A 16,410-nucleotide genomic window follows, 5' to 3' on the forward strand; every position below is an offset into this window, starting at 1 on the left:
CATGAAAGGCACATCATTGCCATTACTGGAGATGTTTTGTTGCATATTAAATTTAAGCCGACTTATACCTATTAATTTTACTCATGTATTTTAGATAGCAATAAACCATTTTTACAAAGTTATGTAAAATGCCGTTCTTACTGAACTCTGGAAATGGCACAGATGCACTTGCAGGTATGCAATTCCATGCCGAATCGACAAGCATTTTTTTCACACCGCACATAAATCTGAAACATTGCCATATGTTTACTAGAGTTCAAAGCTTGTTACCCACTTTTATTTATTTCTGCCAGATATTTTGTAGCATTTTAGGTGACAGTTTAGTTTTCCTGTTCAGCTGAGCTAGAGGCATCAAATGTCCTCTAGCTTTTCAGTTTTTTTTTCAAATGCTTCAAATACTTTTTTTTCAAATGCACATTGTATTGATCGAGGCCTTCAAATGGTGTGCGTGGAAATATGGTGAAGTGATGCAACTGCCAAAATAGCCAATTTTTCAAATATTTGCATACTTCAATTGCTTTTGGCACCGGCAAAAATGAGTCAAATTGCAATCCGTTAGTTTTTTTTTTCGTAAGAAAAAATTCACAGGACAGAAATTAAATACAGAATGGTAGCCCAAGTGACATAGTATAGCAGAAAAATATATGAAGCTCTGAAGGTTCAGCTGATCGCCTGTAAAAAAAAAAATTCTAATCTTTTGCAAGAAGCTTCATGTTCAAGGAAAAAACAGCCTTCGTAGTTGGCGAAAAAATGTGATACATTATTGGATAGCTCTACATGTCTGCTATGCATGTGTGAAGTTAAAGTCATTTTTAAAAGCGAGAAATTCCTTTTTGAAATTTTGTCAGCACCGACTTTTCTCTGATGTGCGCACAGCTTGCTGGCCGGGAATGCAGACGACAAAGCTGGCTTCGTATGCAGAGATGACAGATAAGCGGCGTTAGGGTCTGCATTTTATTGCTAAGGGACACATGCTCTAATGCAACGAGGCTTGTGTTTGGTGTGGGTCAGGTAAACCATACAGCCATTGCACATAAAATATCAATACAAGGTCTGTTAGAAGAGTATCCGACCTTTGGCTGAAGAAAAAAAACTGGCATAACTGAAGTGTTGGAAACCTAATCACCCTCAATGTAGTCTCCTTGGGAATCCAGCCACTTCTCCCAGCGGTGCTGCCGTTGTTAGAAGCATTCCGAGAAGGCTTCTTTCCAAATGGACTTTAGCTCAGCTGTCGTTGCAGCCATAATGTCTTCTCTTGTCTGAAATCGTGCTTGTTTCAATGGCCCCTTGATTTTGGGAAACTGCCAGAAGTTGCAGGCCGCCATATCAGGAGAGCAAGGAGCCTGTCGAACTACAGGAGTCTGGTTTTTCGCCAAAAAAGTCTGAATCAAGTGCGAGAAAAACATTGTCTTGAAGGATGTGCCAATTTCCTGTTGACAACTTCGGTATCTTGCTCCATACAGCATCACATAGGCCATGGAGGACATCCCTGTAGTAGTCTTTAGTGATTGTTTGACCCTGTGGTGTGTATCCGTGGTGTACCACACTGCGGGAGTCAAAGGAAGCAGTCAGCAACACTTTGACGTTGCTGCGCACTTAGCAGTCTTTGGTTGGTGACGTGGAATGCTTCCACTGTAACGACTGGGATTTGGTTTCCAGGTCGTAAACATACACCCAAGACTTGTCACAAGTGATTATGGTGTTCATGAAGTTGGGGTCACTGTTTGTGGAATCCAGCATGGCTGCGAGACTTCAACACAAAGTTGCTTTTGCTCCACCATGAGCAGCTTGTGAACGAATTTTGGCGCAACTCTCTTCATGGCCAAATCTTCGGTGATAATGGAATGTGGATAAAATGTGCTGATGCCCACCTCTTCCGCAATTTCTTGGATAGTTACACGACGGTCCCGCATCACCACGGGGTTCACTTCGGCAATGACCTGGTCATTTCGGCATGTTGATGGCCGACTGGAGCGTGGCTCGCTCTCCACCGATGTGTGGCCGTCTTTAAACTGGTTGTACCACTCCATAATCTGTGTGCTGCTCATAGCACAGTCACCGAAAGCACTCTGAATCTTCCAGATGGTTTCCACTTGGCTGTCGCCCAGTTTCTGTCAAAATTTGATGCAGTAGCACTGCTCCAGTCGCTCTGCCATTTTCCTTGCGATAAAAAACCGACGAGCGCACCGTACTACCTCATTCAAACGCTGCGTCCCAGCAATTCACGCTATTGGCAGGTGGGAAAAAATTCATGCATGCGCACAAAGGTTCAAGGGCGGCTGATGAAAACGCGCTTGTTTCATATTCATCAGGTGTTCGCAAAAAAAGGTCGAATACTTTTCTAACAGACCTCGTACGTAATAAATATGTGAGGGAATCCTGCAGTGCTAAAAGATATGTTTCATGCAGTTTAGAAAAAGAAATATCAGCTATTATGTAGACAATAAATCTATAAAGAGCACTGATATTGTTCATACAAAGCATCCTAAAGGGCATGTCGCATTGCAATGCAACATAGAGGGAGCAGGACACTTTGTGCCCTGCTCCCTGAAGCCCAATGATGATGCAAGTAGAAAACACCTTCATAATTAAGACTGAAAACCTACATGAGTATGAACAAATTCTTGTGGTGTTGTTTGCTACCACTGTTTCAGAGCTGGAACATGCTCATCTATAAAAGTCATATGTGCCATGTTCAGTCTGATGTGGTCAGACACCATTGGCGACCACTTTTTGCGTTCATGTTAAAAAAATACGAGCTGAGACTGCAGCAGCAGCGCTTGACGTCACCTGCCTTCGTAATGATAAAAAAGACAAGTCAGTTTGTTGAGTAGTTCTTGTGGCTAATATATTAACAACCTTTCCTTGCTAGATGACATGGCTTCATATATTTATGCTATATTTATGCTGTATGTGTGATCCTCAAAGGAACATTATAAAAAATACCTTATCGCACTTAAAGAATAATCACTTTTTGTTTCATGTCACATGCATAGCAGACATGTACGGCTGTGTAATGATGGGTGACATACTTTTGTGCCAACCACCAAAGCTAATTTTTTACCTTCAACACGAAGCTTGCAAAAAATTTCAACGTTACAGTTTTTTTAGCTGATAAACTGAACCTCCAAGGCTTGAAATATTTTGCTGCTATCCCAAGTCAAGCAGTCTGATTTTATATTCATTTTGTGCCTTCTGTATTTCCCTACGTTAGAAGAAAATTCAAACTGCAAATTTTGGCAGTCACACCACTTCAGTCTCTTGACATGAACACCACCTGAATATCTGGATCATACAATTTCCCTTTCAGAAGAAACGTGTATCAGTGGCTTCTAGCTTAGCTGGGCAAGAACAATAAATTTTTGCCAAAATTCAAAAAAATTTTTGTGAAGGAAAATAAATGGGGAGCAAGAGTTTGGAGCTTCAACTATATCTGTGATGGCCAAAAAAACGCTGGTTGGTTGCCCTGGAATTACTTAAGAGTATGTATGAAAGAAATTTTCTCAAAAATTTTCTCGTTGTACCTACTCAAAATCAAGCAAACTTGAAATGGTTTGCCATAATGGAACAGTTCTTGAGAAAATTGTTGGGTGGTTTGGCATGAAATGACTTAAGCTACTTAAAAAATATATTAATAAGGAAACACTATCCTTACTGGAACCATATCAAAAACTAACATAAAAATGTAGTGAACTACAACAAAGCACAGCACTTGTATTCTGGATTGAGCAATCCAATGTGGGCTTCTCAGGAGACTAGCATAATTAACATAAATAAAATTAACATAAAAATGTCAAGGCATAGGAAGGCACAACATTTGTATGCTCATTTGAGAAATCCAAATTGGGCCCTTCAGGAGACTAACATAAAACATAAAAATGTCGAGTTACAAAAGCACAACACTTGTGTTTTGGTTTGAGCTGTCCAACTTGGGCTCTTCAGAGGTGAAGGGGCAGGGGCAGTTGCTTCAGGGGCAGGGTCCCATGCGAGAAGCGAGGCCAGAGTTCTTTACATAGGGCATGTTGGTACCAGGAAATTTGCGACACGTGAAGCCTGCAAAAACAAGCCAGAATAAGTTTTAAAAAGCAACTTCCACATGCAAAAGAATGGCATGCAATATGCCCTTGTTACAATGAAATTGATTTATGTATTTGTGTTGCTTTATTCCAATTTTCCATGGGTACAGCTTTACAGCATGACCATTTAAATTTATTTAGTGTGGCACAGGACTCCACTAAGTGTCAAATGCAGGAAAGGGCAAAGAGGAACAAAACACTGTAGCAATATAACTTTATGAATATCTTCAATGTCAAAGATGTGAACTTTGCTTGCTGATAAAGAAAATGGCGAAAAAAATTCATGTCGTTCATAAATAAACCTGAACTGACAACTAAAATTATTTCTTGTAAGTTTCATAATTAAAATGTGCAGCACTTCACTGTGCTTTTCCATGCTCCAAATACAATAGTGTCATGTCACTATAATTGAGTGTAGCTTCATTTGATGTTAGGTTTCCTGAGTTCACATGCAATCAGAACGTACTTCTCGCCTTACAATGACTTAGGACTTTCCACATTAAAGAACACACTGCTTACAGCGAAGTATGTTTTCTTCCTCAACGACTGAATTACTGTTATAATGAGGATTCCGTGTAGTTGTGCGCCAAACTGCTTAGCATGACACATGCAGAATGTCACAGATACGAAGAAATGCTGTCTTTTAAGAGCCATATGCCATAGGACTGACTTCTTTAACCCTTTTAGGGTTCACTGCCATACATCTGTCACTGTGATGGAACGTTCTGAAAAAATTTGCCTTTTCAGAACAAAGTGTTGCCTAGCCTCCCACTGGAGGTGCTGCAACCTTCTGAGACTTCTAGAAAATATTCTTATAGTGCTGTCGCTCCTTGGGTTTCTCCCAAACTGATTTTTCACTTAGCTTCTTGGTGTCTGTCATTGCACTAATTTGGGAGTGCTGCCACAAGTTTCCGTAAGTTTCATTACAGAAAAAATTATGCTGCTTTATCCTGCATAAAACAATAAAACATGTAAAACTGCAAATACTGAAATGGTATTGCCACTTTATTGTTATTTTAAAAAATTATTTACCAGTTTATTTTCTCGGAAAGTCGCCCTGAAGAACTTAAATCTGCAATAACAATATTAAGGATGCGCGAAAAGTGATTTTTGAGACTGAACCGAATAATGCCAGAAGCAAATCAAATATTGGATAGCTTCTGAATAATGAACAGCTGATATCACAATTAATGTAAGATGAGGTTCACATACTAGTATTCTTAAAGTTAGCAAGTTTCTGTCATTGTTATGTTATGAAGAGCTGTTTATTAAAGGCACAAATGGAGCAGCAAAAAGTTTCTTCACATGCACAGGACTCTTCAGTAAGCATGAATGATTGCTGTACAGCCTCTAAAGTACAGCTACTTTAGTAACGTAGCCTGGTCTGCTATTCTTACAAGTTCTTACGTTTTACGTCTATACTATGTTATTGGAGGTGAAAATTTACCGTACTTTGGCTCAAATATCATGTTTTATTGGTGTTTCGAAATATTAGAATAATACTCACATTTACAAATAGTGACCATTCAAAGACTAAATTGAATAGGACACTATTCAAGTCGAAAGTTTTGAGTATGTGCACACTACAAAAGATATATAACTCCTAAATTAGAGGCATATTTCTCCCCAAAATGTGATCCTCAACGGGCTAAACAAGAGCGACAGAAAAGCCCATTCATCTTTTTGATAAATTTAAGCCCATAATCTACTTGGCAATGGTTCATAACCATGTTAACAGGTAGGTGAAGTAAGGAAGCAGGAAACAATTCTAACAATTTCAGAATGGGAGTAGTGGACATGTCCGATGGTCTGTAAGAAGCTTTATACATTAGGCCCCAAGAGCCTATTCTCCATTTATTGAAGTATATGAGGAAAAGCCACATAAATATTTTTTTCTTATCTTAGAATACAAAGTGATACAGTGCATGTTAATAAATACGAGTCATAGGTTAGGTGCTTAGAATAAGTAAGCATCCACTAAACATAGTACTGTTGACTGTGAAGCTGGCAACTCGGTCCCTGTTGTTTCTTTGATTGAAACTACCAAAAGAAACTTGCCACAACACTCAGGTTCCCTCCGCTGAAAGGTTGCTGTCTCGGATCACATGGACCTGCTTCAAGATAGGAGCAACTTTGATTTGATGTGGTCTGTTAAAATTGGTGAAACTACTGTTTCACATCTCAGAACATGGAGCGCTGTTTTGTTTTGATTTCTGCAATTTGGTGAACGTGCTCCTGCTCGAGCTGAGCAGTAACCACACTTGAGCATAGCTTCTCCGCAATTCGTGTATTAACACTTTCAGGCTACTTAACCATGTCCTCCATGCCAACAGATTTGGAGCGTGCTTCACAGACAACTATTCCTTGCAATGACAGCCAAGTAGCACTGCTAATGCACAAATGCAGCTCATTTTATTTGGTGGAGATGCTAAAAACTTTCGGCAGTGAAGGCAGCTTTTAAATTTGGAAGCATTTGAGTATGGCGGCATTAGGCACTCAAGATCATATGAACAGTCATTCCAAATGGTAGGCTGTTGTAGCACACAACTGCACACACAGGCTACATGAAAGTCGTTTGTTATGCCAATGGCAAGTTCATAAATTTAGAAAAGAAATGTGAATGTAAAAATGCAACCGGAAAGGGTGTATGGTACTTGCCTATAACAGCACTGACCCTGATGGGGTCAAGAGCCTCTGTTGCCCCTTGGTGTTATTTCCAAAGCCCAAATGGCCCATGAGCTCCTCCTCTGTGAACACATGGTGAAGCAAGGCCCTTGCAAACTTTCCTGGTCCACCATGGCAGGCCATGGTAAGCTGGGCCAGGATAACCTTCTCAATGTGCACTCTTACAGCGTATGTGAACCTGCATGTTTAAGTAAATGTTAGCAAAACAGTTTTAAGCCTTTCAAATACATTCACACAACAGCCCTACTGCAAATCAATTACAAAAGTACTTGTTGCAAATCTAAAATGCTAAACTTGACTTCTTACAAGCTTCTGATGCTGTCTGGATGCCCCATGTTTCAGAAAAACAATCCAGCACAAACAAGAAAAATAAACCAACGTATCCAAACATCTAGTACTTGAAAAAGGGGAGCACCAGCGAAACACAAATGACACGCACACAAGGAAACGGCATTAGACATGGACGGACATTGGGACGGACCAGCGTTCGTCCCTGTCTAACGCCTTTTCCATGTGTGCGCGTCCTTTGTTTTGCTGGTACCCCCCTTTTTCAAGTTCATCATGCACCAACTGGCCCAAGAGCTTGCGCTAATGCACATCTAGTACTATTTATTGTGATTACCATGCTTGGGATCCTTCATATTTTCAGGTGTTTGTCTCGATTGTCCCATCCATTTGTGTGAATATGTAGCCATGGTCTAATGGGGAGATTGGGCTGCTATGTTGAGGGAATAGTTCAATACCAACCGTTGCAACAGGCTTGGGTGACTGGGTATGTGACCCTGGGCATATGCCACTTTTCAATGAATCTCTTTCACGCTATCTTGAGCATATGCTGCTGCTTGTGTTGGCAAGCAGCATTAGGAGCTCGAAGTGGAACATGATTGTCGATCATTACTAAGATTACCACTACACATCACGTTCGCTTGCTGTGCTCCAGAAGTAATGCGAGATTCCACTCCACTGTATGAAATGTACATAAGCCGCAAGGACAGTAAATTAAATCTCAATAAAATTAATCTACTCGCAACGCACAGGCTGCACAAGATCACGGAGTGAACTCAGAAGTTTGTGGACAGTCAGTTGATGTCCATGTCAAGGACCTCTAGGGAGACTCGGTCATTTCCTCGATGTGCATCATCGTGCCGTCACACATTGTATTACAATTCTGTCTCGTACCACTAATAGTCATCACGTATCACAGAATTCAAAATATAAATAGACACTTATATCTACTGTTTATTTAATTTTTACGGAAAATACTTTGAGCATGAGTTTTTGCAGAGATCATGCATTCTACCGCTTAAAGGAGCACTAAAGTAAAATTAAATTAATTAAATTTTGGCGTTTTAAGTGCCAAAACGACAATCTGATGTTTAAGCTTGTTTCACATGCAAGCGATTCAGCGAATGGAGCGAACAGCGACGCGGCGCTGCAAAGCTTATCGCAAAGTTTCGTTTCATATGCATTGCCGCCGCGCATTTTCCGCTGCTGCGAATAGCAATGTTGCTGGCATAAAACACAGGACTTTCAGCCAGTTTCGGTAGTTTGCGACTACCAACATAAACATAGCTTTGTCTCTGCCTCTCAAATTTTTATTTTATAAATACATATCCTGCGCTTAGCAATTTAACAATTCGTTGAAAAGCTCTCTTGGCATGTTGCCTGTACCACGTGTACCAAGTAAATAAACATCATCCTATGCGCAGGCTTTCCAGCACTAATCCTCCGCTGGTCACGTGTCGAGGTGGGTCGTTCGGAAGCAGTGCTGCCGCTCTGCCGCTGCGATGAAATTCCAACTTGCCCGAACCTTGCCGCTCCCACCGTCGAAACTGATTTCTGCGGCGCGGCGGCAGGATTTGCAAGCATTTTCGCTTGCATGTGAAACAGGCTTTAAGCACGCCATAGTGGGGAACTCTGGATTAATTTTTACCAAATCAGGCTGCAAGGTACATGGGCAGTTTTGTATTTCACCTCCATCAAAATGCGGTTGTTTGATCATGTGACCTCGTGCTTAGCGGCGCTGTGCCAACACCCCTAAGCAACTATGGCAAGAAAGCACTAAAGAGAAAAATTATTTTAGATGTATCTGTAAATGACCTTCCTACAATTCAAGAGATTCACTCGTACCATGACAAGAGGGTGAGTAAATTGTAAAAGCAGCAAGAGGAAAGATTGGTGGCAGTGCTGCCTTGAAGTTACCACACCCGCTTGCTGTGACGTCATGGATTTTGATGTCTGTTCAGGTGCAGCAATTTTTTTTTACAAATAAAGATGTTCTTCATTGTATTCCAAAAACTTAAAATAAGAACCGTCAGGAACTTTTACTGAAACAATACAACCCAAGTTTGCAAAAATACTTGAAATCCACGATGTGACAATGAGATGTCAGCACGAAGATTTTGGGGCGATACTCAGAAAATTGAACGCTGAGCTTTATTTTCTCTAATAATCAAGCAATTACCAAGAAATTTACAGAAGTAGATATTTAAAACGATGCTTTATTTTAAATTCATTTAAGGTGTCATTAGTGTCCCCTTAATACAAAACAAGGAATGCACTTAGCTGCGTAATAGGTTAACATGCATCACTGGTTCTCATTAAGGTAGGATTATCAATATAGCAATGGGCATGCACTGGCTACTCCAGAGGGGAGCCCTGCCACTTCCCCTCAACCTCCCAATTTCCAATTTTTTTTTTTATGAGCAGTGATGCAATTTCTGTATCCCAACGAGGCATAATGCCAAGGAGATTCATGCCATGCTGGCTACAGTATGTGGTGACCGGCACTTCACACCGTCCAGCTCGGCATCAATCTTTCTGGAATTTGGCCCTTGAAATGCAGAAAGCTTTGATCACTGCTCGTTCTTCAGCCAACTTTCTCAAAGGGTGCTGCTGCTCTGGTTTGATACCTCTAGCAGTGCACTGCTGCATGACATAGGTAAAACTAGGAAGATGTGCACTCACGTAGACCACTAATGTCCACACTGTTTCTGAACACCCCTCCCATATCAAGCATATACCCTGAAGAAGGCACATTCTATCTTTAATATGTTCACAAGTGACACTGAAATTCACTCCCAGTCCCGGTGCAGTTGCAGTCTTTCAGCTGAGTGCTTAAAGGCACCATGTCTCCTAATGAAGGCACTCTGCACCAATTGATCACTGGAGCAAATGCCTTGCAGTTGCATCAGCAATGTTGTTTTTTCTGCTTCCTGCAATACATTTTCACGGCATCACTGCATTTGATCATGGTGACGTTACAGAATGGATGGCCAAAGAATTCACCTTTAGCATTCCAGCTTGGGTGTCTCTCAGCTCATTTTGAATCTGAAAAAAGATGTCAGTATTAAAATGTGAAGCCACAATGCAGCAAAATCAACAATCAAAAGAGCTACATGGACCATTAGGCTGACATAAATAGACGGATACAAATGACTAGTCATTGAATACACTAAAGTGTGGCCGCTCTTGCCAATGGCAGTGTGAGCTTGTCAAATAATTTATTTCACATTCCTCTATTATTTTAAAAATTATTTCCATGCATCTACTGAATGGTTATGGCCACATATTAAAGGATGCTCCTTCGTATAAAACCACAGTGTTGCATTCTTTTACTCCCCGTCTACCTGATGCTACTGAAGTTTTGCTTACTCTCAAAGAAAGAATTTCACAGAACTGCTCTTTCGACAATGCATTATTCCAAGCTTAGCTTTTCGACATAACTAGCTACTTCTATGGTCACAAGAAACAATGCTAATTATTGATGTTTATGTTGCCGATAACGTATACATGCCGCCTCGAAACCCAGTGGGACGACAAAGCAGATATGCCAGGCATCTCGTTCCTCTACTGATTTTAAAATTTTGTTAAATCAATCACTTACTGAAGTGCGAAAAGCTGCAATTTCACGAAATTACGTTATTTTGAATGTTGTAGGACCTGGAGTGACATGAAATCTGCCTTTCCGTGAATGCTATGAGCGCCTACGCGAAGCCGTTTGGGGCGAAGCACTCGATGGCGTCGAACGAAGATGAAAAAAGAAAGCTGAATGCGCGCGAACTGGTGGAAAACAAAACACACGCGGTTAGCAAGGCGTATAACTCGATGATTTCGCAGCACTCTGTGGCATCCCCCTCTATTGTATCTCACGTATCGCATAGAATCACATGTACACCCTTCAAATTCTTTATTATTATTGCGCGACAGCCTCCTCTGTGTTTTCCGATCGCGCGAACATCGGCCGCACGGCGTGTCAGATAGAAGTCACTCGTTCCTGAAGGGAATTCAGCGCAACAGAATACACTTTCGCCGATCCCACCGCCCCACGCCGCTACAAGCTCGCTCCCACGTCTTGTACTAGCGTGGCGCAAACGAAATATCTTCCGATTACAGTACAGATCGGATGGTTTCACGTCGCATTGTTTTGCGCTCATTAATAAGGCTAACTCAATCGGTGCTCGAATACCGTATCAGAAATCATGGCGTACAACATGCCCTGTTTTAGCTGGCACCACATAGCTACCTTACGTCACCACAAGCGGAGTGTAAAGTTAAACCAGGACAAAGCTCCATGTTATATACCACGAATCTAGTGCGGTACAACCAATTCTGGCAACGGAAGGATAGTGCTAGGAATGAAAACTAGAAAAGAGGCGCACGGAAAACACGCACAGGCGCTGCGCGGACGAACAAGGGGAATTCGAAACACTAACTCACCTTTGATGTCGCTGAGTCGGAGGCGATCATGGCGATCTTCGAGGCAACAAGCCCATAAAAAGCGAGCAACACGCAGGAACATTCCAAAGATGTCACAGCGAAGCACACAAAGAACGCAGAAAACGCAGGAAGTTTTCACACAACCGGCATGCACGATCACGCCGGAATGCTACAAGCCTCAACAGCGCAAACGCGCAATCATACATGTACACTCATACAAATACACGCTTATATTATCATAAATTGTACCATTTGATAACAAATTCTGTAATGTCATGTTATTACAGAAAAATTGTAGCGCTTTGGAAGTGTATAAAAGTTTTTTGCTTCACTTCTTTGATGAACTACTTTCTTTGGCGCAGTAACGCAGTGCACCGGCCGGAGCTAATGGCATGCGCGGGAAAAGGCGCCAAATTCAAACGTCGCAAACGCCGTGCTAATGTTTCCGCGCACAGTTTTCGTCGTTTGTATTTAAAAAAAAAAAGTAATGCGTGCCGCAACCATGCGAACTGAACTATTGACCACAAAAGTACAGAAACGTCGCTGTTTGTGCTTCTTATTTCGACGTCATGGCAAACTGCAGGCGGTCTGTCGTCCCATTCTTTAAACATTTGGGCGTGTGCTTCTGCGCTGTGCGAGTTGTCACCGAGAACGTATAGCAGCGCAGGTTGTGCTTGGTGGCCGAGCAGATTCCCAACACATTCGCCAGCACCCCGTCTAGGTCACAGAGAAGAATTTGGCCTCCATGTGAAATATGAGCACCATGTTGTACATATCCGCCAAGCTTTTCGTTTCGTTCTGTAGCGCGCTAACGGGTAACATCTAAGCTAAATTACTCTGTAAAAACGATGTTCACTCCTTTCTCCGCCGCACCCGCCGTGGTGGCATAGCGGCTGAGGTGTTGCGCTACTAACCCGAGTGCTTGGAATCTAATGCCGGCGGCGGCGGCTGCATTTCGATGGGGCTGAAATGCAAAAACGCCCGCGTACTGTGCGTTTAACCTGCACCAAATTTGGTGCAGGTTAAAGGACCCCAGATGGTCAAAATAAATATGGAGTTTCTTACTACGGTGCGGCTCATAATCAAAGCGTGGTTTTGGCCCGTCAAACCCCAGACTTGAATTTGTTAACGTTCCCCGCCACCTTGACCATATTTAACATGGAGGCATGCAATGCCGTTTCCTAACACTCAGCCAGCACTGGCCCCTTATAATGGACGCCGATAGAAATGCAGGATGCGTCCAATCATCGGTTGTTTATCACTGCTTGTAGCGACGTTTGTCTTCTCAAACTATATATATATAGTTATATATATACTATATATATATATATAGTTATATAGTATATATATATATATATATATATATATATATATATATATATATATATATATATATATATATATATATATATATATGCAGGGTGTTTCTGCTAACTTTAGGCCGAGTGTAAGCGCTATGCCCTCTATGACGACGCGACTAAATGCATGTTGCTCCCTTTGGTATGTAGCGTGTCGCGCTATTTCTATATATTGCTTAATTGGCTAATTAGTCAAGGATAATTAACCAACTTCTGAAGCAAGGAAGTTGCGAAGAAATTCCAATTAGAAAGTTGCAGAGCAGTTGGCAACACGTCCGAATAAACAGTTTCTGTCTTTTTATCTGTTAAGTATTAGTGTTTTCCAGCTTACTGCGGATGCTCGAAAAATACAAAAAGCACCACGTGACATGCCCGCCTGCGAGTCGTGATTGCACGGCTCCTAAGCCTTCTGCGCACAAACGAAAACATACCATTTCACAGGTGTGAACACCCGTCTGCTTATCGCCATCATGAACCGCAGCGAGGGAAGCACGTCGCTGGCGATCAATACCACAGCCAACGCCTTCGTCACTGCCCTGTCGCCTTTTAAGCGGCAACACACCCTGCTGGATGGTATGCTCGTTTGGGAGCGCTGCACGCACGGCGCGCAAGCGGGTATGTCAGGTGATATTTTTTGTATTTCTCGGGCATCCGCAGTAAGCTGAAAAACACTAACACTTAATAGATAGAAAGTTAGAAATTGCCTAATCGGACGTTTTGCAAAGTGCTCTAGAACTTTCTAATTGGAATTTTTCGCCTAACTTTGTTCATTCAGAATGGCTAATTTTCTTGACTAGTTAGCTACTTAGGAAAAATACAAGAATAGCGTGACACGTACAAGAGTGAGCAACATGCATTTGGTCGCATCGTCTTATGGTGCATCGGCATATTTTTAAACTCTGAGTGAAGTTAGCTGAAACCCGTGTATATACGTCTATGGTTCAAGTAACGTGAAACAACACCCTGTATATATGCAATGGTGATTAAGTGATCAGTAAAGCAACATATATGTGAAAAAGACGCACACATACATATGTGCCTGTGTTTTTCACATGTACTTCGAAACTCAATATTGCTCGTGACTCAGTGTTATTCAACAATAAGTTAACAGCATTTAGTCAACGACTTTATTGTTGGAAACTACTCAACAATGGTTCAATACTCAATACTTTTCAACAATACGTCAAGAGAATTTAGTCAACGACTTTATTGTTGAAAACTACTCAACATTAGCTCAATAATACTCAATACTATTCAACAATATATCAACAGAATATAGTCAACGACTTTATTGTTGGAAACTACTCAACAATGGCTCAATAATACTCAATACTATTCAACAATATATCAAGAGAATTTAGTCAACGACTTTATTGTTGAAAACTACTCAACAATGGCTCAATAATACTCAATACTATTCAACACTATACCAACAGAATTTAGTCAACGACTTTTTTGTTGTGAACTGCCCAACAACTTCACTGTTGAATTAGTGCTCTGTGGTTTCAATAATTGTTGAGGTATTGTTGAAAGGCTATTGAGTCAACAGTTCGTCAACAATATGCCAACAACATTTCAACAGTCATTTTCATAAGGGACAAGCACAATGTTTAGACATCCGTAATTCTAAACCAAGAACAGATATCACATCATAGCGGTAAAAGTTGGTAATATAATTTATAACTTACATGAATTTGTTTCAATGTTTACAAGGGTGTTGCAAACCCTTATGAAAATGACTGTTGAAATGTTGTTGGCATATTGTTGACGAACTGTTGACTCAATAGCCTTTCAACAATACCTCAACAATTATTGAAACCACAGAGCACTAATTCAACAGTGAAGTTGTTGGGCAGTTCACAACAAAAAAGTCGTTGACTAAATTCTGTTGGTATAGTGTTGAATAGTATTGAGTATTATTGAGCCATTGTTGAGTAGTTTTCAACAATAAAGTCGTTGACTAAATTCTCTTGATATATTGTTGAATAGTATTGAGTATTATTGAGCCATTGTTGAGTAGTTTCCAACAATAAAGTCGTTGACTATATTCTGTTGATATATTGTTGAATAGTATTGAGTATTATTGAGCTAATGTTGAGTAGTTTTCAACAATAAAGTCGTTGACTAAATTCTCTTGACGTATTGTTGAAAAGTATTGAGTATTGAACCATTGTTGAGTAGTTTCCAACAATAAAGTCGTTGACTAAATGCTGTTAACTTATTGTTGAATAACACTGAGTCACGAGCAATATTGAGTTTCGAAGTACATGTGAAAAACACAGGCACATATGTATGTGTGCGTCTTTTTCACATATATGTTGCTTTACTGATCACTTAATCACCATTGCATATATACAGGGTGTTGTTTCACGTTACTTGAACCATAGACGTATATACACGGGTTTCAGCTAACTTCACTCAGAGTTTAAAAATATGCCGATGCACCATAAGACGATGCGACCAAATGCATGTTGCTCACTCTTGTACGTGTCACGCTATTCTTGTATTTTTCCTAAGTAGCTAACTAGTCAAGAAAATTAGCCATTCTGAATGAACAAAGTTAGGCGAAAAATTCCAATTAGAAAGTTCTAGAGCACTTTGCAAAACGTCCGATTAGGCAATTTCTAACTTTCTATCTATTAAGTGTTAGTGTTTTTCAGCTTACTGCGGATGCCCGAGAAATACAAAAAATATCACCTGACATACCCGCTTGCGCGCCGTGCGTGCAGCGCTCCCAAACGAGCATACCATCCAGCAGGGTGTGTTGCCGCTTAAAAGGCGACAGGGCAGTGACGAAGGCGTTGGCTGTGGTATTGATCGCCAGCGACGTGCTTCCCTCGCTGCGGTTCATGATGGCGATAAGCAGACGGGTGTTCACACCTGTGAAATGGTATGTTTTCGTTTGTGCGCAGAAGGCTTAGGAGCCGTGCAATCACGACTCGCAGGCGGGCATGTCACGTGGTGCTTTTTGTATTTTTCGAGCATCCGCAGTAAGCTGGAAAACACTAATACTTAACAGATAAAAAGACAGAAACTGTTTATTCGGACGTGTTGCCAACTGCTCTGCAACTTTCTAATTGGAATTTCTTCGCAACTTCCTTGCTTCAGAAGTTGGTTAATTATCCTTGACTAATTAGCCAATTAAGCAATATATAGAAATAGCGCGACACGCTACATACCAAAGGGAGCAACATGCATTTAGTCGCGTCGTCATAGAGGGCATAGCGCTTACACTCGGCCTAAAGTTAGCAGAAACACCCTGCATATATATATATATATATATATATATATATATATATATATATATATATATATATATATATATATATATATATATATATATATATATATATATATATATAACTATATATATATAGTTTGAGAAGACAAACGTCGCTACAAGCAGTGATAAACAACCGATGATTGGACGCATCCTGCATTTCTATCGGCGTCCATTATAAGGGGCCAGTGCTGGCTGAGTGTTAGGAAACGGCATTGCATGCCTCCATGTTAAATATGGTCAAGGTGGCGGGGAACGTTAACAAATTCAAGTCTGGGGTTTGACGGGCCAA

General features: G+C 40.9%; 1 long non-coding RNA gene across 1 annotated transcript; it reads right to left on the bottom strand.

Moving 5' to 3' along the window:
* Window positions 1-390: 390 nt before the first annotated feature.
* LOC139049817 (uncharacterized) lies at window positions 391-11,661 on the bottom strand. Its single transcript, XR_011508577.1, has 4 exons — window positions 11,481-11,661; window positions 10,050-10,091; window positions 6,735-6,939; window positions 391-4,053 (listed from the first exon to the last, which is right to left on the bottom strand). It is a non-coding gene; the product is annotated as an uncharacterized lncRNA (long non-coding RNA).
* Window positions 11,662-16,410: the final 4,749 nt, after the last annotated feature.

The sequence above is a fragment of the Dermacentor albipictus genome, chromosome 1 (genome assembly GCF_038994185.2).
Source record: "Dermacentor albipictus isolate Rhodes 1998 colony chromosome 1, USDA_Dalb.pri_finalv2, whole genome shotgun sequence".
NCBI classification, from domain to species: domain Eukaryota; kingdom Metazoa; phylum Arthropoda; class Arachnida; order Ixodida; family Ixodidae; genus Dermacentor; species Dermacentor albipictus.